General features: G+C 33.8%; 1 long non-coding RNA gene across 1 annotated transcript; it reads left to right on the top strand.

The window, feature by feature from the left end:
- The first annotated feature begins 1,723 nt into the window (after positions 1 to 1,723).
- On the top strand, positions 1,724 to 16,625 carry LOC140848342 (uncharacterized). The gene is made up of 6 exons (XR_012129066.1): positions 1,724 to 1,845; positions 5,335 to 5,392; positions 7,292 to 7,377; positions 11,254 to 11,337; positions 14,465 to 14,633; positions 16,058 to 16,625. It is a non-coding gene; the product is annotated as an uncharacterized lncRNA (long non-coding RNA).
- Positions 16,626 to 17,772: the final 1,147 nt, after the last annotated feature.

Below are 17,772 nucleotides of genomic sequence, written 5' to 3'. Positions count from 1 at the left end.
TACTTCATGCTTTTGCCAACATGTAAAGTGTGAAAAAGAGAGTATGGGGGGAATCAGCTGTATATTAACATTAAAAAGACATATTTCAGATAAGGATGAGAGTAACAATACTCTTTATTGCCATGAAATGCTTGTGCATTACCCTGTGAATGTGAGGAATACTGAAGGATTATCCTATTAGTGATGGAGAATAGTTGAAGGATTTTGAAAAGTGGGTATGGTGTACCATTTTGTTTTAGTGTGAGGGATGGATTTAAGCCAGATGACCTTGCTTTTTAGGGTGTTATTAAAAAAATACAGTTAAGAACTGATTGAAGCCTAAATTTAGAGTGGTCATAGTAGTATCAATAAGTGGGAAGAAATATTTAGAATTAATACTTGATGGTAGCATTGTGGGTTACACTGCTGTAACCAATAGTCTTCCCAGTTTTCTTTTTTTGAGTGACCATGGGAATGTAGAGAAAAAGGATGGAAATACCTTAGATTAATTTTTTACATGATGAATTTGGTGGTGGCACATTTAAATAATGTGTTATGCAGATAGGTATCATATAAGTCATCAGGAAAGATACCAGCATGGAAATTTCAATGTTTAATCATATACCTTTCATATTTTGTGGAAACCGTGAGAGTGGTTGAGATAACATTTGGCAAGTATTCAGAAGAAATAAATACCAGTAAACCAAGATTTAAATGTGGGAGGACATTGATATGCCAATGATGGACCTGCAAAAAACACCATCAACAAGTAGCTACAGAAACATTCAGAGACTTGAGAGACCATATTTATGTCAAGTCATTTTTAAGTGAACACTTCTAAGAAGGGTTAGACACTAACAGGATTGAACTAGTCAAAAAGTGGTAAAACAAGGCTTGTTCTTGACGTTATAGAGGTCATCAGTGACCTTTGAAAGGGAAGTTTTTTGGAATGGTGAGGGAGAAAAAGATCACAGTGGTTTGAGAATCTAGTAGAGCATAAATCAGAAAGACAGGGATTATAGATGTGAGGGAAAAAAAGATCAAGGGAAAGGCATTTTTATTTTAAGAGACCTGGCTGTTTTTATTGGGCTAAAGAAAAAGAGTGAGTAGAGAAATAGTGGTTTGAATTTCAATGATGTTGGCAGAGGAAGAGGAGAAGAATGATCAGGGAGTAAGAGGAGAGGGGAGAGAAAGGAATCAGGAACTATTGTGAAAGAGTTGGCTTTGAAAAAAAGAGGGAAAATAATTTTTTTTAATTTAAGTCAGATTAGAGATGGAAAGATAGCTTTAGTCTTTTGTATTCAAAGCCCCTTTCCCCTTCCCCACTTCTTCCTGCCTGAATGTTTGTGCAAACCCTGGAGATGGAGCTGCTCTCTGTAGCCATGGGCAAAGTCCAAGAGAATTACAAGAATGTTAATTGTGATGTCAATGGACTGTTGAATCAAATTCAACATGTTCCTCCCTCCAAGGTTATAATAATTAAAATTTTTTAAGTTTACATTTATGCCATTTATAACAAGTTTTTTATCATTATTACAGCCACATTAATCCTAAATGCTACTTTTTTAAACTTCTTGAAAGATAGGAGAAGGAAACAACTTTTAAAAATGTAAAGAGTTTTTAAATAGTGATAGACTCACAGACTCCAAGAAGGGACTAGTGGTTACCAAAGGGGAGGGGTGTGGGAGGGCGGGTAGGGAGGGAGGGAGAAGGGGATTGTGGGGTATGATGATTGGTGCACATGGTGTTTATGGGGTCACAGGGAAGACAGTGTAGCTCAGAGAGGACAAATAGGGCCTCTGTGGCATCTCACTACACTGATGGACAGTGACTGCAGTGGAGCATGGAGGGGTCTCCATACTAAGGGTGAGTATAATAACCACATTGTTTTTCTTGTGAAACCTTCATAAGAATGTATATCAATGATACTTTAGTGAAAAAAAGTTTCGTATAATAGGGAAAAAAAAGTAATGTGTTTTTATGGCAATAATATTTAACTGGTATTCCATAGGAGCACAGAGAGGAAATCTGAGATTGGGCTGGGTTCCTGTTTAGCAATTTTAGAAGGAGGTCAGAAATCTGAGAGTTTTGAAGTGTTGAGTCATGGCTGGCCCAAAGTCCAGGATGAAGATGTAGTAATAAGTGACAAAGTGGAGCAAAGTAAAGATCACTGGTATTGAGAAGGCCAAGTTTCAGTGAAGAAAAGGAGTTGGCTGAATTGTCTATGTGAAGCCTGAACCCACCAAGCACAACTGAGGATTAAAGTAATAGTGAGAACTAGGTGTGATTGCAGTGGATAGCATACCTTATTACTTCATGGATTCAGATGCCATTTTTTGAAAGATAACTTCTAAGTTTTATTTCTACTACTCCCTGTCCTTAACTGTCCTTAGTTTTCCAAAGCCATATATTAAGGTACCTCATTACTATTGCTAATTGAATATCCCATTTTCATCTAGAAGTTAGCATCTTCAAAACACACTCTTGACTTATCTCCTTAAAACTATAATTCCTCAGTCTTTCTGTCCCAGCAGAAAGCACACAAGTCACCAATATTTTTGAGCAAAAATCTCCTCCTAGGTTGAATCTATTAGCTTATTTTCTACCTTAAAAAACATGCCTTATATCTGTCCTCTTCCCTCCATCCCCACTATTGCAACCCAAGTCCAAGCCATCATTTTTTTGTGTTTGTTATCTGCTACAACTGGTAAGTAGTCTCCCTGTCTCTACTCTTGAGTCATTATAAGCTATTCATAATGAAGAAACCAAAATTGTATCGCTAGTTCCCATATCATGTGACTGTTCTCTCTACACTTTCCAGTGGATTCTTCATGTAAATGAAATTAAATTAAATTCTCATCTTAGCTTATGTATTCATATCATGTCTGATTTCTGCTTTTCTTCTAAAATCTATTTTCCATATTTGCTCTCTCATTTACTAAGCTCCAGGCATATGGACTTTCTTTATGTATCTTGAAGGCGTTGAACTGGTCCGCACCTTAAAACCTTTGCACTAGCTGCTTCCTCTGAAAGACTTGTCTTTCTGGTCTGAAAAAGGCTGACTCCTTTATGATGAATGAGATCTCAGACTAAGTACCACCTTTCATTGGTGCCTTCTCTGAACACACAATCTTAAGTAGCCATCTGTCAACTTTATCAATTTTCCTCATTTTATTTAACAACATAGTACTTTCCACTATCTGACATTTTCAGCTTATTTTTCATTTGTCCAATGTCTTCTACCCTCCCCTCCAGTCCTCAAATATTAATAGCTCCATGAGAGAAGAGGTTTTCACATAGTGTACACTGCTGTATTCCTATTGTCTACAACTCTGAGAGGCACTTTTTAGGTATTTGTTAAGCTTTTGTTAAATTAATTAATATTCATTACGCTTATCCTAGTTTAGAGTTCTAGTAGGGATAGTTGAAATGATAGAAAACTGAGAATCAGGAGCTGGGGTTAAAAACAGAGCATGTGGTTGAAGAAAGTATATGTACAGGAATGTTAGCTCCTATCACATTTTACAAAATATCATCCATAAATTACTATATAGTTATACAATTTAATGTATGTGAATAAATTTTCTTACGTAAGAACAGAATTTAAGAATATCCTAGTGAAGAGAGTGTATGAAAAGATATTATCAGAAGAAATCCACACGAAATGGGATGTCATAAAGAGCACAGAAGAAACTTAGGTATCTTCTGTGTTGGCAGAACCCTTACTGGTTCTACGCAGGTTCTCAATATAGGCCATTGAAGTTTTTTGAAAGTAATTCCTAAAGAATGTATACATCATTAATTTATTAAGGCTGCAACTTCAAAAATTTAAAAAGGCAGCAACTTAACATATATCAGGATTATATAGTTCATGTTATTCTAGAATATAAATGTGGAAAATTGAAAAGATGTTTGTGAGCAAATCAACCTAGTAAATGAATTTAATTGAAGTTTTAATGATATTGGAATATAGATACATTAAATGACCAAAAATTATTATTGTAATTGAATACTTAACAATATTTAAATAGTATTTACAAGGATTTTTTATGAAGTGGTAAATTGTTTATCCTATACTATGAAACTATGAAAAGTAGAATACAAAGTAACACATAGAACATACAATCTACAAATACAGAGAAGAAAAACAGCTATTAAAGTATCAGATTTCAACAATGGATATGTGGTGGTAGTGAAATTACGATAGCTGTTATTTTTTTCTTTAAAAAGCTGTTATTTTTTTCTTTTTGCCATATTACCCAAGAAACATATGTTGTATTTAAAATCAGACATGTAATAAATGTTTAATAATGAAAATTCCCTTGTAAATAAATAAGTGATTCGTAACAGTAGAAATGAGAAACACACCACTTCTTGCTATAGTATTAGTTCTCCAGAGATTTGTGATATACTTTTTACAGCTTTCATATTTTTAGGGGCAAGAGTTGAAGAGAAATAACTAATTTCTCCATCCCCAGAGCAGCTCTAACTTCAGATATCAATTCATTGACAATCCAGTCAGATCATTTATTATATCACAGTTAGCTGGCCAGAGCCTTCCCTTAGCCAAGGAATTTTGGCAGGCCAACTGGTCCAATGAACAACGTACTTCATTGTGTCTTAAAAAGATGGAAACCACCTTGTTTTTCTGTAGCCAAATGTGAAGTCTTAGAAAGACCTCAGAATGACAAAAATAATTAATTTTAATGTTTCCCATTATGACAAACCAATTTTTTTCCCCCTTTAATTCTACTTTACCATTTGACAAATAAGAGAAAGACAGAGAAAGTCATTCTGGACTTCACCCAACTGCAATTTTGGGTGTAGAATGTGCACTGAATAAAACATTTCAATAGACATTTTCATCCTGTCTTCTGCTGACCAGCTTGGGAGATAAATGTGGAATGATTATTTGCAAGTCAATTATATTAAGTAATGGATTTTTCATGGCATTGTACATTTTAGACATGATACTGATTTTACTCAATGTGTCTGTGTATACACAATAAAATACATTTTATTTAAATAAATTCAAAGTATTCAACATAAGCCCTGGGTATACATTAAACAAGTCAAAACTATTACAAATCTAAAAATAATTCTTCAACCAATGTGAAATAACTCATACTGTGTTTGACTATACTGCATGTATTGTGCCTGATTATCTAGGATATGTATTTCATGCTATAAATCCAAGATAAAATAAATGACAGCATAATATCTTGCCAATATCTAAATATTTACTTTTTCTTTTATAATGGCCAATGACAAATAAACAATTTGCATTTTAAAATTTATAATTACTTACTTTTTATGTTTTTATTGAATAATAATTCACATACAATATTGTATTAGTTTCAGGTGTACAACATAGTGATTCAACAATTATGTAGATTTTGAAATGCTTGCCATGGTAAGTATAGTTACCTTCTGTCACCATACAAAGTTGTTGCATTATTGACTATATTTCCTATGCTGTGCTTTTCATCACATGACTTATTTTATAAATGGAAGTCTGTATTTTATCTCCTTCACCTACTTTGCTTAAATTTCCATGTCATCCATCAATTTGTTCTCTGTATTTATGAGTCTGTTTCTGTTTTGTTTGTTTTGTGTTTAAGATTCCACATATAAAATGAAATCATATGGTATTTATCTTTCTCTGTCTGACTTATTTCACTTAGCACAATATCCACTAAATCCATCCATGTTGTCACAAGTTGCAAGATTTCATTGTTTTCTTTTTTTCCAAGTAACGTTCCATTATATGCATATATAACAATATATATAACAACAATGCATGAGTATTCCCTTTTCTCCACAACCTCTACAACACTTGTTATTTCTTATCTTTGTCCTTTTGGTATTAGCCAGTCTAATCTGTGTGAGGTGATATCTCATTGTGGTTTTGATTTGCATTTCCCTGATGATAAGTGATATTGAATACCTTTTCATGTGTCTGTTGGCCATCTTTATGTCTTCTTTGGAAAAAAGTCTTGTAAGGTCCTCTGCCAATTTTTTAACCAGATTATTTGTGGGGGTTTTCTGGTGTTGAATTGCATGATTTCTTTATATATTTTGGATTATAGCCCCTTCTCAGATAATCTGCAAATACATTCTCTCATTCATTAGGTTGCCTCCTTTGTCTTTGGTGATGGCAGAAGCTTTTTAGTTTAATGTAGTCATGATTGTTTGTTTTTGCTTTTGTTTCCCTTGCCTAGGAAGACATATCCAAAAAAAAGTTAATGCCCATGTCCAAGAGTTTATTGCCTATGTTTTCTTTTAGGAGTTTTATTGTTTCAGTTCTTATATGTAAGTCTTTAATCCTTTTCAAGTTTATTTTTGTATATGGTAGAAGAAAGTGATCTAGATTCATTCTTTCACATGTTCAAGTTTCCAATGCCATTTATTGAAGATATTGTATTTTTTCCCATTGTATATTCTAACTTCTATTGTCATGGATTAATTGACCATATAAGTGTGCAATTATATCTGGGCTCCTACTCTGCTCCATTGATCTATGCTTCTGTGTCCATTTCATACTGCTTTAATTATTATAGTTTTGTAGTATAGTTTGAAATCAGGCAACATGATACCTCTGACTTTGTTGTTCTTTCTAAAGATGGCTTTGGCTATTTGAGATATTTTGGTTCTGTACAAATTTTAGGGTTATTTTTAATTTGTTATTTTCAGCAAGAGTTTCATTTTCAGTTGATAGGTAGTTTTATTCTCTGAATCAGTATATCACATGGTTAAAAACTTCTCAATTTATTCAAAATAAATTTTGTGTTTTTAATAATCACTTTGCTTTTTATCCAGCTAAAGTAAGCAACTCAGTTATTATTTTTTAGGGTTTAGCTTTCAAATCATGCATTCCTCATATTAAAGACCAAAAGGGATGACAGACCATCAACAGACTTCATTCTGTCTTAAATGTTCTACTTTATATAGAAGACTGTATTCATCGAGAATAGTCTGAAGGAATTGATGTACCCAACTTTTAAGTTAAAACTAGTCTTTCTTGTCTCTTCTTCATCTCTGCATCATATTCATACCCACCTCAAAGTTGATGTGCCCTACTGCTTCCAATAAGTTCTTGAGCTTCACAAAACCAGTCTCCTTTTGTTTACCCCATGTTTAGCTTTTGAGCTAAAGCTTCAGTGCCATACAGCTTAGGCAGAGAGAGAGAGGGAAGACTTGCTTGGGCTCACCTTCAAGTATATCATACCTTCTTTTTTACTAAAGTTTATATATATATATATATATATATTGAACTAATTTACTCAATAAAATGCTCTTTTTATTTTCCAAGGTTGAAAATTAATTCCATGGTGTGAAAAAAGCAGAGATATCCTTGTCACATACAAGAACTTCTTTCCTTTCCAAAACAAATATAAGGTATATGTTTCATTCAGGAATTCTAGAAATAGTGCCTCTGTTGCTTTGGTCTAAACCACATAGTTTCTAAAAAATAATATTTCCACAAGAAAGCAAAAAAAAAAAAAAGGAAGATCAATATCTTGACTCGTACCCAGAATGAGATTCATTCTATCCCTTGAAAGACATGATGGCTTCTTACCATCCATTGCTCAAGTATTGAGTAAGTTCTGTCAGGTGGTTATATCATGGGTCAGCAATCAATGATCAATGGCAATAAGCGGCTAAAAAAACAAATTAATACTGCCTCATGTCTATGTTTAGTGTAAGCTAAGATTTTCACATTATTAAAAGGTTTCAAAATGCAAAAGCAGAATAATATTTCATGACACATGAGAATCATATGAAATTCAAATTTCAGTATCTAAAAATGTTTTATGGAAGCATATCTTCACTTATTAATTTATGTTATGTCCATGGCTTCTTTCATGATATAATGGCAGTGTTGAGTCATTGTGACAGAAATAGTATGGCCTACAAAGCCTAAAATATTTATATTCTGGCGCTTTACAGAAAATTTTGCCAACTCCTGGTTCACAGCATAGTTCTTTCATAACTCACATCTTCACTTTGTTGCCTGGAGAGATTAAGGCAACCTGCACAAATCCCCCCGTGACATACTAGCTTCAGACAAATATGCCTATGCATAAATTTTGGAGACTGGATTGACAAATAGAGCTAGTGTATCCATGAAGAAATAAACCTCTCTCTCTATGTATTGGCTCGTTATAATCCTCAGACTGATGGGGAATTGTTAATGTAGGAATAAGTTTTAAAACTTTGAAGAAATGTAGAAAATGATAGAACTTCAAGAATTTTCTTCTGACTATATATGTTGTTTGGTGTGAATATAACTTTAAAAATTTCCTATTGAACACATCACATATATATACAAGCTTTAAAATAATCTTTGTTTTGTTGAGTAGATGAGCTTTTGAAATTGATTTAAGGGTCAGCATTAAAAGTAGAATTAAGAACGATGAACTAGCAGAAAGAGAAATCAGGAAAACAATTCCATTCACAATTGCATCAAAAAGAATAAAATACCTAGGAGTAAACCTAACCAAGGAAGTGAGACCTATACTCTGAAAACTACAAGACATTCATGAGAGAAATTAAAGAAAATACCAATAAATGGAAACACATCCCATGCTCATGGATAGGAAGAATTAATATTGTCAAATGGCTATCCTGCCTAAAGCAATCTACACATTCAATGCAGTCCCTATCAAAATACCAACAGCATTCTTCATTGAACTAGAGCAAATAGTTCTAAAATTCATATGGAACAACAAAAGACCCCGAATAGCCAAAGCAATCCTAAGAAGGAAGAATAAGGCAGGGAGGATTATGCACCCTGACTTCAAGCTCTACTACAAAGCCACAGTAATCAAGACAATTTGGTACTGGCACAAGGTAGACCCATAGACCAATGGAATGGACTAGAGAGCCCAGATATAAACCTAAGCACATATTGTCAATTAATATACACTAAAGGAGCCATGGATATACAAGGGAAATCACAGCCTCTGCAACAGCTGGTATTGGCAAAACTGGACAGCTGTCTGCAAGAGAATGAAACTGGATTATTGTCTAACCCCATACACAAAAGTAAACTCAAAATAGATCAAAGACCTGAATGTAAGTTATGAAACCATTAAACTCCTGTAAGGAAACATAGGCAAAAATCTCTTCAATATAAATATGAGCAACTTTTTCCTGAACACATCTACTCAGGCAAGGGAAACAAAATAAAAAAATGAATGAATGGACTACATCATGCTAAAAAGCTTCTGTACAGCAAAGGACACTATCAGCAGAACAAAAAGGCATCCAACACTATGGGAGAATATATTTGTAAATGACATATCTAACAAGGGGTCAACATCCAAAATATATAAATAATTCATACTCCTCAATACACAAAAAGGAAACAACCCTATTAAAAAATGGGCAGAAGATATGAACAGACACTTCTCCAAAGAAGAAATTCAAATGGCCAACAGGCACATGAAAAGGTGCTCCACATCACTAATTATCAGGGAAATGCAAATTAAAACCACAATGAGAGATCACCTCACACCAGTTAGGATGGCCAGCATAGAAAAGACTAGGAACAACAAATGCTGGTGAGAACGTGGAGAAAGGGGAGCCCTCCTACACTGCTGGTGGGAATGTAAACTATTTCAACCATTCTGGAAAGTAGTATGGAGGTTCCTCAAAAAACTAAAACTAGAAATACCATTTGACCCAGGAATTCCACATCTAGGAATTTACCCTTAGGTTGCAGTTTCCCAGTCTCAGACATATGCACCTCTGTTTATCGCAGCACTATTTACAATAGCCAAGATATGGAAGCAACCTAAGTGTTCATCAGTAGATGAATGGATAAAGAAGATGTGGTACATATGCACAATGGAATATTATTCAGCCATAAGAAGAAAACAAATCCTACCATTTGCAACAACATGGATGGAGCTAGAGGGTATTATGCTCAGTGAAATAAGCCTGACAGAGAAAGACAAGTACCAAATGATTTCATTCGTCTGTGGAGCATAAGAACAAAGCAGAAACTGAAGGAACAAAACAGCAGCAGACTCACAAAACCCAAGAAAGGGACTTTGGAGGGTGGGTGGCAAGTGGGGGGGAACGGCATTAAGGGGCCTTACAATTAGCACAGATAGTGTAGCGGGGGGGCACAGGGACAGCAGTATAGCATGAAGAAGACAAGTAGTGATTCTATAGCATCTTACTATGCTGGTGGACAGGACTATAATGTGGTATGTGGTGGGGACTTGATATGGGGAGAATCTAGTAACCACATTATTGCTCATGTAATTGTATATTAATGATACAAAATAAAATATAAAAATAAAATAAAAGTTTTAAGAAGTAGAATTAAGTAGTACTTAATTTTGATAAGTCTGTATCATCAAAAAAAAATGAACAACTCAAAAAAATCCTGCCTATTTTCCATTCCTACTTAAGATCTTTGTTCTCCAAGATTCAAAATTTCCATCAAGCATAAACTAATCTTATTGGTCATACTCCTTCTGTCAGATGACCAAATCAACAATAACTAGTAGGTTTCATTCCAGTGTATATCCTTGATATTAACCACTTTTTCACATGTTAAACCATCAGAGACTAAAATTTCTCTGGGGAAAAAAGATGCCTTCCATAATAGTACCTATTATCATGATGCCTTCAAATGCCCTTTTTATAATGAGGAAACAAAGACTACAAACCCACTTCTTAAATAAAAACAAAATATTTAATAATCCTTGAATGATTACAGAAATATATCATTAATATCAATCAAAGAAAGTGTACTTTCAATTTATTTTAAGCAGTTGTGCTTTTCTGCGTCTTTAAGGAAAGAACATCAAAAGTGTTATGATTCCTATATTTAAATCTGTGGCAAACCGGTCTGATGCCTTGTATTAGTTTTATCAATGTGTTTCACCAAATCCACATTTGAAAGAATATACATCCTTACCTATTAAAGAGAAAGCTGTAAACCTAATTATTACATAGTTATTTTTAAATATAAGAAATGTATAGTTATATTAGATACATCCTGATATAAACGGATGTGTGGTTTAGTTTAGAATTGTAATGACTGTAGTAAAGTTTTTTGTAGTATCAGTTTACTTAGAGTAGTTCCTATGGCATTTTGACGTTTCCTCTCCTAGGTGATTTCTTAAAATTGCCAAAGTTTTATCAAAATTATATCTGAAGTGCCCATAACTACACAAGTCTAATTTTTTTACCATAGAGTGACAGGATTCTATTACTGAATCAGAGTATTCTTTCATTTTATTATCTTCTTTTTAGTGAAATTGAAATACAAGAAGAAAAGCATCTCACTATTAAATTATTATTTCTTGGAAGTTTTGTCACCATAAAGAAATGGTAGCTGTAAGTATTAGAAAGAAGGAGATTAAAGCTAAAAGTAGTTTATATTATGGTTATTTATTCAAATAATAACCTGATAAGTATATAAATTTAGTGTCATATTTATGAAAAAATATAACAATAACTAGCAATGTAAATGGAACAAAAGAACCCATTCACAGTAGCAATATATATATATATTTATATTAAATGAGACCAAAGTTAACAAGGAAAATTCTGAGTGAATATGAAGAAAAACACAAATTCTTTTTCTGAAGGATAGCAAAGAAGAATTAAATAGAGACAAACCTCGATTCTGGAGGGAATTACTAGAAATAATGTAAATTATTATCAATATTATAAATGCATTAATATGAGTTGATACATAGAATATTCAATCATAATAACACTTTAATAGGATATTTTTGAAAACTTGAAGTAATAGTTCTAACATCCATCTGAGATCAACAGGCAAAAGAACACAAAAAATGATTGTTGAAGGAAGAAAGGAAGGAAAAGAACAAAAAAAGAATGGAAATAAAGCAAGGAAGGAAGGAAGAAAAAGAAAGAAGGTAGGAAGGGAAGGAAAGGAAGGAAGGAAGGAAGAATGAAATTTGTGTCCTAGTCCCTAGATCTTTCTAAAACCATTATCCAGTTAAAGGAACCAGTGTTCCTTTGGATAAAGGACTGTTCTAAACTAGGACGGGAAATATACCACTGAGCCTAGGCCATCTTTCAGAGCCAAAAAATAAGATAGTGCTCAGAAAAAAAATCAAACACAAAGTCTATGTCATATGGCAAAGGGAAACAGGAGCTAATACAAAAGCTCCCAACAGTAAACTAGAGCAATTCAAGCAACAAAATAAATAAAGTGGTGTGAAATAAATATCCATGTATTTATACTTATATAAATAAATGATTAAATAAATAAATAAATAAATGGAAGAGAATAAGCAAATCTTCCATGCATAAGAATTTCAAACAGTTTATGTATATACTCTACACTCAAGTAAATTGAGCATAACTCCCTACTGCTTACATGTGAATTGCATGTGGTGACTTCCTTCCAAAAGGATATAGTATGGAAACAGGAAAAAAAAAGGAATTTACAGTAGGGAAACCTGACAAACACTATCCCAGCCAAGTGATCAAAATTAACATAACAGTGATAAGACATGTTGATAGCATCTGTCCTTGATATGTGATGAAAAGGGTCCTTTTGGCAAGTACTGTGGCGTTCGTTCCAAAAACCCTTAACTCCAGTTTCATCTTGAGAAAAACAGAAAAATTCTAGTAGAGGAAGTCTACAGAATGTCTGAATGGTACTCTTCCAAACTGTTAAGTTCAGTATCTTAGTGTAATACCATAGACTGTCTGGCTTGTAAATAACAGAAATATCTCACAGTTCTGGATACTGGGAAGTCTAAGATGAAGACTCCATCAGCTTTGGTGTCTGATGAGAGCCCACTTTCTGGTTTGTACACTGCTGTCTTTTCACTGTGTCCTTACATGGCAGAAGGGTCAAGAAACTCTCTCTAGGATCTCTTTTATAAAGGCACTAATTCCATTTATGGCCTCATGACTTAATCACTCCAGTAGTCCCCACCTCCGAATGCCATCAACTTGAGGGTTAGGATCTCAACATATGAATTTTGAGGGAGCATAGACATTCAATCTTTTGTAGTCATCAATGACAAAAAGTCTGAATAACTTTTATAGCTAAGAAGAGCCTAAGGAGACAAGATGATGAAATATAATGTGGTATTCTGGAGGGATTTCTGGATTAAAAAGAAACAACAACACATTAGATAGACATCTGTGTTAGAACATATGTATAAAGTATAGACTTTAGTTAATAATAATGCATAAATATTGATTCAGTAACAGGAAAAGGTAAAACTAATGTGAGATGTTAGTAATAGAACTAGGAGTAGGGTGTTTAGGAGCCTTATGCACTATCCTCACAGTTCTGTAAATCTAAAATTATTCTACAGTAAAAGTTTGTTTTAAAAAGGATGTTAGAAATTCCAGTCTTTAAAGTCCACCATAAAGATACAGTGATTTATAAAACATAGCACTGGTACAAATTTGCACAAGTAAATCACTGCATAGAACATAGTCTAGAAAGACACCTACAGTTATATGCTATGCTTTAAGATCATTAGCTGAACAAGAATTTACTAAGAATCTTTTAAGCCAGGCACCATTCTGGACTGTGAAGATAAAAAAGTGAAAAAATATGCCAGAAAAGGAAAATTCATCATTAAACTCACATTCTACTTGAAGAGTCAGGCCAGGTCATAAATACATAAATAAGTAAAAGTTGGTATATCTCAGATGGTGGTAAGTGCTATGAAGGAAAATAAACTAAGCAAGAGTAATATAGAGTAGGGTGACAATTTTAAATAGGGTGGTCAAAAAGGTTTGACTAAAAGCATATTTTCAAAAAAACTAAGGAAGATGAGAAAGTGAGCAACAGGGGTCTGTGGGGAAAGGTCATTCCAGACAGGAGGAAAGTAAAAGTCCCTGAAATGACTGTGTGCTTGGCAGATTTGAACACAAGCAAGTAGACCAGTGTCACGACAACTAAACAGAGAGATCCAAAATTAGAAGCTCTGAGACCAAGGGTGATATAGTGAATATTCTTCAATAAGGTTCTAGAGATTTTCCTCTGAATGTAATGAGATACTTTTAGACGGCTATGAACAGAGGTAGTGTATTGTCCAATGTGCATATAAACACAGTGATCTGGTTACTGTGCTGATAATTGAATGTAGAGGTAAAATAGTGAAATCAGGGAGGCCAATTAAAAGGGCTTTGAAATACTCCAAATAAAAGTGATGGTGGTTTTGACTAAGATAGCAGCAGTAGAAGTTGTGAATTTTTGACAAATCTTGAGGGGAAAGCAGATGGCACATTATAATTGATTGTATGTGGGGTATCAGAGAACTAGAGGAGCTTATATAGAGGAACCAAGGCATTAATCTTGAGCAACCTGTTTGAATTTCCTTTTATGGAGATGAGGAGGATTAATGAGGCACAGGTGTGGGACCAAAGGTAAGGTATTTGGTGTTTGTTAAGATTGAGATGTCTGTAGATGTGCAAATGGTGATGTCAAATAGACATACTAATATACAATTTTGATATATAGGGGAAAGTTGTGTAATGGAGTTATAAACCAATAGTTGTTTTAAACTGAAGAGACTGAAAAAAAATCCATAAGGAGTAAATGTAGAAAAAGAAGAAATGTCTAATTCTTCAAATATTAAGTGCAGGAAATAAGAAGAAACAAAGGAGGCTGAGAAGGCTTGGCTGGTGAGGTAAGAAAAAGGAAGAAAGAGTAATTAATTGGATCAAGCAGTGTTATAATAGGGAATATGATAACTAAGAATTAAAATTTGGATTTTGTAAGGTAAATAGGGTTCATGTGTAGCCTTGAAAGATCAGCCAACACTTGACTGGAAGGTGGTAAAAGAATTAAAAGACAGAATTAGAGCCAACAGTTTAGACAACTCTCTGGAAGTCTCTTTTTGGAGAAATAATAAGTTATTGAATGAAGAGTGCTGAACAATTAGTTTACTACTCACAGAAAAAAAATATATATAATAGAAACAAGAAAGGAAGCAAAGCAGAGAGAAGGACAGGAAGGCAGGCAGGGGAAAAAAGGAAGGTACAAATCAATACTCAGATGGATTAAAAATTTAAATATAAATATGTAAATATATATCTTGAACTAAGGAAGATTTTATATGTATTTTTGTATATTATGTGTTTTTATATTTATATATAATGCAAATAAGCAAAGAATATATTTTAATCAAAATGCCAGTGATATGTAATAGACGCCCTTAATATTTCAACACAAATAAATAAAAAAGTATTGTATCAATAGAAAATGGAAAAAGAAATGAGCAGTTTTCTAAAATCAAATAGAAATGTCAAATATATATATGTGTATGTATATATATATATATGTATTCTAAGTAAGCCTTAATTTTTATTCATCACCTAAGAAAAACTAAAGAAATTACATATTCATTATTACCAGGTATAAGCTAAACAGAAACTTTTATGCACTGCTGCTTAGACAAACTTTCCAGAGGACAATTTAGCAATATATGCCAAAACTTTAAAAATGTGCATTTATTTGACTCAGCAGTTCTTTCTATGAATTTATCCTAAGGAAATAAACATGGATGTTTCCATGAAGAGTTTATGTTAGTAGTACTTTATTAATAGTAGTAAAAATTTGGAGGAAATAATCATAAGCAGTTTGTCCAAAGTAGGAAATATTTTATATAAAATTTGGTGCATTCATAGGAAGGAATAGTCTATAGCCATTAAAATTTTATGAGAGACAAATATTTATTAGCATGGGGGAAGTAATCATAATATATATTTAAGGAAATAAGAATAGATACTATATAAATGCCTTATTTGTGAGTATAACTGTTATATACACCCATATATAAAACAGAATCATTCATCAAGGACTCATGATATTATAGAGGTTTTATACAAGTAAGGTGACAGAACAAAATGAAAACTTTTAAGATAAATATTTGAGAATGGTTTTATGACATGAACGCCTTTCTCACTGGAACTCCTGACCCAGATAGAAGGTAGAAAAAGATCCAGAGATTAAAAAGGAAAGTTTGTGAAGAAGGCTTTGTTTTGTTTGCTTTTTATTTTGGAAAGTGTTGTTCATCTTCTGTGACCCCCAACCCCCTGCCCATTAACTCAGGTCCATTTACAGGAGCTTCATAGACCTTCATCAAGTAGCTTGAGAAGAATTCCCGTTAGTAAGGAAGTACACTGAGCTGCCATCTGGAGCATGCCAAAGGAATAACAAGGCCAGAAGACATGGCTACTGCCAAGGTAGTTGGGCAGTAAAAGAACATTTGGGAAGTAGACCTTCCCAAATCAGGCTTAAGAATGTTTGGGGAACAGAATAAAAAGAGACTAGAGCTATTGTAAAGATTGCCAATGAAGGGTGACTGGAAGGTTCTGAAGGACATGGACTGAAGGAAAAACTGGGGCTGCAGGAAGAATATCACGTGGAGAAGGTACATCACCCTATACTGGAGTTGCAGCAGGAGCAGACAGGTGAGGGGGGGCATTGACGGACCTAGGAAGTAACTAGAAAGACAGTGTGAGAAATCACATACACCCATGGCCATGGAAGACTGTATCCTTCTCCCACTTCTTTCACACTGAGCATGAATCTTATGAGGTGAGAACCGAGCAGTTATGGAATAGTAAGGAGGTCATCCTCTGAGTGAAGAGAAAGAAATAGGGGAGCGTGGTCCTGACTGGGAAGGGGAGAGGATCCAAATGTTAAAGCAAGTTCACAGTTTTCATTCTTTTCTGGGATTATAAAATTTGAACCACTAAATTAAAACTGTGTGTACAGTTTAAAGTGACTGAAAGTCTTTCATTACTAATGACCAGAAAGATAAGATTGTGGAGAGTCTCAACCAGAGTCCCAGATTTTATCGAGGGGCAAGGAAAAATCCAAATTTCCCACACCAAATACATTTTAATGTACATGGGAGATAATATAAAGTTATATTTTTATCCTATTCCATAAGAAAAATGGTTATATATACCAGATATGTGCTAATAGATGCAGAGATGATACAGATATAGATGACAGAGGAGATAGAGAGAAGTAAATGAGTTCACTTTTTGATCAGTATGGTTTGTGTATTTTCAGTATATATGATATATTCCAATAAAATATTTCTTAAAAATGAAAATATGTTAACTACCATTTCATGTGATTCAGCTCACATGGTAATTCCTGGGCAGTCATTGAAAACTGGTTTAAAGCTTAAGTACTTGGAAAATATGATTTTATTATCCAAGTCTGGCCCATAGTAGAAGAACACACCAATGTATAGAAGAATTTCCTGCTACTAAATCCAATTTGTTTTGAAAGTGAGGTGTTTATTTCTATTTATTTATTTCGGACAGATATCCTAAGCCTATCTATTTAGGGCAGATTGTTCCCCAAATACTATGTACAGACAAAAGGTCACAATGCCATTTTAAAATTAAAGTATACTGTAAGCCCATCTGTTAACATGTCCTTCAGAAAAACAGCCAGAAGGTGAATCATCTCTGAAAACCCAGTTCCCTAGTGAGCCCAGCTCCCCGAGACATGGAGTAATAGCTGCTCACTTGAGTTAACGCAGTCTCCGCTGACACTTTACGTAGGTTAGGCCTGGGCCATCCTAACTTTTTGCAGCAACTAAAGCTGGGTCCTTGAGCAAAAAGAGATTTTTAAAAAATGAACTTGTTAAAAAAGTTGAAGATGTATTATGTCACTAATAACTGGTAACCAAATGACTGAAAAACAAATGAGTACTAACTCTTTTAAGAAATCAGCTTTCCTTTGTTTATTTATTTGAATAACTGTTGCATCTCTAGAAACAGCTAACACTGTTTGAGTATATT

Source organism: Manis javanica, chromosome 1 (genome assembly GCF_040802235.1).
Source record: "Manis javanica isolate MJ-LG chromosome 1, MJ_LKY, whole genome shotgun sequence".
NCBI classification, from domain to species: Eukaryota; Metazoa; Chordata; class Mammalia; order Pholidota; family Manidae; genus Manis; species Manis javanica.
Note: the sequence above shows the minus strand (reverse complement) of the source record. Positions and strands in the feature narration are given on the sequence as shown.